The sequence below is a fragment of the Sturnira hondurensis genome, unplaced genomic scaffold (genome assembly GCF_014824575.4).
Source record: "Sturnira hondurensis isolate 20B ecotype Veracruz unplaced genomic scaffold, ASM1482457v3 Scaffold0021214, whole genome shotgun sequence".
Taxonomy (NCBI): domain Eukaryota; kingdom Metazoa; phylum Chordata; class Mammalia; order Chiroptera; family Phyllostomidae; genus Sturnira; species Sturnira hondurensis.
Window position 1 is genome coordinate 10,342,418 of NW_028093845.1, and position 7,183 is coordinate 10,349,600.

General features: G+C 41.3%; 1 long non-coding RNA gene across 1 annotated transcript; it reads left to right on the forward strand.

Moving 5' to 3' along the window:
- Positions 1 to 1,804: 1,804 nt before the first annotated feature.
- Positions 1,805 to 5,355, forward strand: LOC118977109 (uncharacterized). The gene is made up of 3 exons (XR_005064459.1): positions 1,805 to 1,871; positions 3,250 to 3,474; positions 3,560 to 5,355. It is a non-coding gene; the product is annotated as an uncharacterized LOC118977109 (long non-coding RNA).
- Positions 5,356 to 7,183: the final 1,828 nt, after the last annotated feature.

Consider the following 7,183-nt stretch of genomic DNA (forward strand, 5'->3'; position numbering starts at 1 on the left):
TAAAATTACAGCAGTTTTCTTTTATGGTATTATTTATATAAAATAAAGGCAAATGAAAAAAAGATGTGAAAATTTTATAATACTAAGTTTTTTCATTTCTTTATTGAACAGGTATGAATTACTTTACTCTGTGACAAGGTATTACACCTATATTCCTGGATACATTATAAAATTTAGCCACCCAATTCCTTCTAGAACTTAAGGACTAATTCTTACTGTCACTCTGAAGTAAGACTGCTTGGTGTGCATACTGAGTAAAAGAAAACAAACAAACAAAACAAAACAAAAAACAAGAAATGTATGCCAGTGAATTACAAAAACTACTATTTAACTGGGTTGGGACCAAAGGTTGTTAGTGCTGTTGGTCAAAACTATCTGAAAAAAAGCCCCAAATGTCAAGCTGACCTTTTAATGGTTATCGGTGAATACCAAAGTTCAATGGCATGTTCTGGATGAAAAACACCAAAATATGGAAATGTTTGCCCAATGCTCATAGAGCTTTTTTCTTCCATTAACAGCGTAGAAAAGTGATGAAAGTGGGACTTGCTCCAAACGTTCATGGTTCCGTTTTTATCATTATAGTAAAGAAATAAAAACACTCCACATTTTGAATGTATTATCTTTTCTTAAGTTCATATGGGGCTAAAGCCACATGACCTTGGTTACTTATGAATCACTGTTGATAGCAGGAATACCAATATTGTAAATTTCTAACTTGCGAGACAGAAAATAGATACGATCACTATGGGCTGTGATGCACTCGCTTTGTGAAAGACAGAAATGCATGACGTGAATGATAGTGACCGGGCTGGCAGGGTGTGGGAACAAGGCCCAGATGACCACTCTGAGGAAGTAACGTATAACCTGTGTTATGAAGGGTGAGGACTCNCTTCCATTAACAGCGTAGAAAAGTGATGAAAGTGGGACTTGCTCCGAACGTTCATGGTTCCGTTTTTATCATTATAGTAAAGAAATAAAAACACTCCACATTTTGAATGTATTACCTTTTCTTAAGTTCATATGGGGCTAAAGCCACATGACCTTGGTTACTTATGAATCACTGTTGATAGCAGGAATACCAATATTGTAAATTTCTAACTTGCAAGACAGAAAATAGATACGATCACTATGGGCTGTGATGCACTCGCTTTGTGAAAGACAGAAATGCATGACGTGAATGATAGTGACCGGGCTGGCAGGGTGTGGGAACAAGGCCCAGATGACCACTCTGAGGAAGTAACGTATAACCTGTGTTATGAAGGGTGAGGACTCATGTGAAGAAGCAGGGAAAGAGTCTTGTAGGTAGAGAGAGCTGAAAGCGTAGTAACTGAAAGTACAGTAACCTGAGCAGAAAGGGGCTTGTTGGTTAAGAACAGAAGGGAGGGTGGCTTAAATTTCTTTAGAAAGAACTTTCCTGATTTACATTCTTTCATATCCAAAGTACCCTGCTATCAGGCAGGATGGCCTCAGTCATGCAACACTAACGAACAACGCCCACTCTCAGCCCCCTTAAACAACCAGATTCATTTCTCACTCACTCCATATGTCCATTGCAGGCCGGCCAGATGCTCTGCTCCGTGTCCTCTTCGTGCCCAGACCCACACGGATGGAGCAGTCTCTAACTGGAGCCCAGAGGTCACAGTGGCAGAGTAAAAAAAAAGAGAAAGCGTAGCACGTCAAGTTCAGGCTCTTAAACCTTTCACACACATCACTTCCACTCTCATTTCATTGGCCAACGCAGTGACTAATCTCAAATCAGCAAGGAAGTGTAATTCTGGTGTGCCTGAAAGAGGAGAAAAACTGTAAGCATTGATGAGAGGCAGTCACATCTCCCGTGGAGGTCAGTGACCAAGAACAACTTGGAATTGCAGGTACAATGTGTGTGTGTATGTGTATACCTTTTCCATGTCTCCAGGGAAAAGGTCTGTTGCTTGAATCAGATTCTCAAAGGAATCTGTGACACACAATGATTAAAAACCACTGGACCAGTTGAAAACTGTCATGTAAACAGATAATTGCTCTACAAGGCAATTTGCAGCATGAGTGAGAGGCTGAAACGATTAAGGAATTATCTGTGCGTGCACATGTGTGCGCAGGTGCGTGTTTGGTGATAAGGAAAAATTGAGCAAATCTGCAGACCGAAGGATAGAAGCCAGAGGACAGAACACGGCGAATTAAAGACACAGAGGTGAGAAAATGACCCATGTAATGAGGTCCCAGATGATGCCCGAGGAGATGGTGTTCAATAGTCTTTAGACGTGGTAACTTTAGGAGTTAGAAGAGCAACCTCTTCTCTAGCAGGAGGAGGGAAGGAAAAGGTAGGTGTCCCTCCCCCCCCACCCCCCTGCCCCCGGCCCTGGGTCAGTCTGCAGGTGGAGGGAAGGAGAGGACCTCTGTGTTTTCTGGGATATATGGACAACTACTTAGGATGAGGGGGTCATTCAGCATGTTGATAGCCTAGAACAGCTGTGAGGGGAATCTGAAACAGAGTTGACTAGGGACAAACAGAAGGACTGCCAGGAGCACCGAGGGTCCAGCTGGTGGGAACACAGATTTGCCCTGGCGCCAGTAACCAGAGTTAGGGGGTTTCCCCTTCTCCACGCTCAGCTGCCTGGAAGCTGGAGCCAAGAAAGTTGCTGTTGGGTTGGTCTATAGGGCTGGGGATTGGCAGGGCAGGTGCGGCAACATGTTTTGCCGATAATATAAAATTCAAGAACCTCTGAACAGGGAAAAAGACCTAATTTTCCTTCAGTTTAGAAAAATTAGTCATCAGTAATGATGCAGCCTTACACCTATAGTTCTCCATTTTAGTTGCAATCCTTGATCCCTGTACAATTTGGCTTTGTTTTGAGCTCATAGCTGATAAAACCAATTCTATAATCAGTATGGTAAGGGATAAATAGCATAGCTTATTTCTTATTGTTAAGTGAAATTAATCATGCCAAGCCTCCTAAAATTTTATGTGTTCTCCATACCATCTTACTCGGCTAGTGAAATCTGACAGAACAAAGGTAAAAGAAAAAAAAACATTAAAGCTCAAAAATATAATTACGATCTCAGAGACAGAATTGCTTAGCTAAGCATCTTGCTATTAATTAGTATGTCATAAATTTTACTGCCGTGAGTGATGCTAAGACATTGTGCTCCGAGAAACCATTAAATGAAGACAAAAGGAAAACATCTGTAGTGGTTTAGTGCCTTGCAGACTGCAGTCTGAAATAGCATTGCACGACATTCCTCTTTCCCTAGCAGCCTGTCAAATCCCCGTTTCCCTGATTTCAATGAGGTTTCATCACAAGCATTTGATGAAAATGGCGCTGCTGTTCAAGGCTGCAGATGCGTACTGAAGGCAAACACAGCCATAATAATACTAATTCTGGTTTCCTGAGCGACTTTTCTTGAAGCCTGTCATTTCATTTTCCATCTCCTCGGAATGGAGGTTTTATCTCTTAAGGATCTGTTGATGACTGACAGGTGAGATGAGTAGGCCAAGTCTATTATTTAGAATTATGTTTGAGGCCGAAATTAAATGTGACTTTCCACATCTTTTCCTCAACAGAAAGAAGTTAGCGGGAGGCATGCGAGTTAAACAGAGATCGTTGCTGCAAATGGCTCGTTCCCAGAAGTCCCTCTCTCGGAATTTCAGTTGTTGATAACTAGCAGGTTTTATCTCCAGGAACTAAGATAAGTTTTTCTTCACTTCTGGCCTGCCAACTTGTAGGCTGTCTCCAGCTGAGGCAATGCTGCCAGAATGAATAACTGGAGAATGCACTCAACTCTCTATTTATTTGGAAGTATGATAATTTGAGGGAAAATTAAAGTTGTCAGTTTTTCATTGCACCCTACAGCTCTCAGTGCTGGCTATCTCATCAGACAGTACTGATATACTTCAGCATAAAATATGTAAATGAATGGAAAAGACAAGAAAGAAAAGGTGGAATTAACATCTTGCTTAAAGGCCACATAGTATGTTTCAGGCAGGACTGGGCACCTGAACCCCCTGGCTGATTGGACTGACATCTTCAAGCTCTAGCCTGGGACAGGGAGCATGTGGATGCTGAGATCACAAAGTTATGCAAGGGGCAAGGACAATACATTTCAAATGTACAAACACTGACCTGTGACAAGCTGTTCCAGAGATCCAGTGACTGTGAGGACTTTGAGGACCAAGGGTGTCAGTTTGCCTTTGTATCCCAGGCTCCCAGCCCAGCGCCTGGCATGTCAGCAGACACCCAGTCAATGACAAATACATTTTGTTGAATACATTCAGAGACTTTAAAAATGTAAACCAGATAATCCCATTTCTCTGCTTAAAATGCTGCAGCAGCTTCTCATTTTCCTCAAAGCAAGAGTTCAGGCTGGTCATTGCTAATGACTGCATTCTCCAGTCTCCCTGCCCCATCCATGTCCCCACACACCCTCCTTGGGCTCCTTCTCCACAGGAGGCGGGTCCCTTTGCACTGGCTGTTCTTTATGCCTGCACTCTGACTCTACATACATAAAAGGCCCCCTCCCTTACTACTTTCAATACTGTGGCCAAATGCCACTTTTTATGAAGGCGTATTCCCACTGCCCTTTAAAAGATTGCAGCCCCTCGCCCAGCCCCTGCCCACCCAGACCTGTGCTCTCCCTTAGCTTGCTCTGTTTCTCTCATGAATATTTATCACCTTCTAACTTTAATTTACTATTTTGTGTACTTACTTTTTATGTGGATGTTTTGTTGGCTGTCTTCCTTTTGCCAGGATGTTAACCTACACGTGTGAGGATCTTTGTCTTTTTTTGCCGCTGGTATCCCTAGTGTTTCAACATACCGAGGATACTTTGTAAATAATTATTGGATGAAAATTAATAAAACCGGATTAGGGAAGCAGGTGAAGGCATGGGGCAGTAAGTGCAAAGGGTCCACAGTTAAGGATAGGTGTAAAGGTGAATGGACCCCAAGTCCTGGTAGATTTATGGAAGCGGACATCCTTTTCACATTCCAGAAAGTTCTTGCAATTTAAAGCTAAACTTGGCCAACTATCAGAGTCAAAGCTACAGACATTCAACCTATTAGCTGTCAAGATCTCTTGCTAACCACGTAGTTCAATCCTTGATGAATCCAGACAGTGCTGTGTGAACTGGTTTGAGGCCCTCTGCATCAGGATTTCTCGGTAAGTACTAAGGTTCCTGAGCTTTATCCATATTGCTGAATAATCTCTAAAGATAAGATCCCCATGAGGTTTGAATACATACTAAAATCTGAGAATTACTAGTGCATGGAAAATCCATAGAAAACAATGAGATTATAGTTGAACAGAATCTCTGAATGCGGTATAATTATTTCACAGGATGTTAATAAGATTTCACAGGATGTTAGTTTTTTAAAAAAGTGTTTCTTGACTTAATAGATGAGGATAACATTGAGTTAAATAGATTTTTAAAAAATATATAATAGGAATTCTCAGAATCTACGATCAGCTGACGTGATTATGAATTCTCCACAGTAGGATATACCCATATTTTGCCATGTACATACAATGAGCAGTTTTTGCCCAAATTTTTGAGGAAAAAATAAGGATGCACATTATACATGGGTTGTACTAATTCCATATCTACATAAATGTTTTTAATTCTTTTATTTATGCTATGCATTAAAAGTATAACCCTAGAAAGCAATAATAATATCCATTGGTTCATTGGCTTACTTATCATATTTCTAATTGAAATACAATCATTCGTTTTGTTTCTAAATACTAATTAATTAATTAATTAATTAAACATCGAAACGAAAGATATTTTGCTTGAAAATTTGGGCCAAAGATGTGGGTATGCATTATACACAGGAGAACGATGTACATGGCAAAATACGGTGGTATGTAGCATCTCAGATTTACCTTGTCATGGGTATCTCTTTTTTAGGCTTCTCTTATTAACCTTTGGGGGAGAGGTTTATTTTTAAAGAAAAAGTCTGGGCATTTCTGTTACAGATAATACCTGAGAATCGTTGTTGATTTGAACAATGTATATTTTTTTATAATTCTGTTTTCTTTCTTATTACCTCCCCCTAGTGTGTAATCTACCTGGGGCTTCCTATAACCTGAGAAAGAGGTGTGAGAATAGTTTATCTGTAGTTCACGGTTCATAGGACTCACGCTTGCAAATTTTGAAAAGGGACTTTAGTATTTGTGTGTGTGTATGTGAAAGAGAGCAGGAGAGAGAGAGAGAGTAGACAGAGGACTGCCAGTTCAGAGAGGGTACACTGAATAGCCTGTGTACCTGAGTAGGTGGGTTCGCTTGTCCAAGTCAAATCTGGTGGATTAATAAGTGAGGGTTCTGTCCTTTGTGCGAGGCATTGTGTGTTGATGGGATGCACGTGTGTAAATATCTCACTGGGTATAAGTACATCTCAGGTAGGTTGTCTCACATTGATCATTGCTAATCTATTCCTTATGTCGCTTACCGTTCTTTCTGCGTGGCCCCTGGAGACAAGATAGGTATGTGCCTGGAATAAATAGCTTTCTCCCTATTTGAAAGGCATTCGAGGGCTACAGCACATTACATCCTTCTGTGTAATGGAAGTATCCACACATGGGCAATCGCTGTCTACAGATGTAATGAACCAAGTGGGAGGTAATGAGAAGTGACTGTCACGCCATCTCTAGGGCCCAGTTCCTCCCGCCGCACAATTACACGGTGACCCTAGAGAAACGGAGAAGATGGTAACATTCTCGCACATCCCAATGGTCTTAAAATCAGCCCTAGCTTACTAGGGGAAGGTGAAATGCAGCATGATTCGTTTGACAGTCCAGAGGATGTCCAAGGAAATCTATGGTAAGAATATGGAAGGCAGTTCTCTGCAATCATACACTGTTTCCTCTGTGCTGATTTGGTCCCTTGCCTGAGAGATGCCACGGATTACGACGGTCCTTTCCTGCTTTCCCATGGCATGTGTTTTGGGGTGAGAACTGTTACTTCTTTCATAACAGGAGAGTCTAGGGAGAGGGCTGGTGGGTAGAGCTGCATTTCTGTCAGAGGAATACATGCTGAAGGTTTACAAAGAAAATGCTCCTTTAAATAATGATGATAAATGCGGTGATAACTTCTGGATGCTATGTCTCACCAATCACATCTTGGAGTTCCGTTTTGCAGAGAGCATTCATTTTGGTAACCATGTCCACTGACTTATTCTTGTATTGAAAGG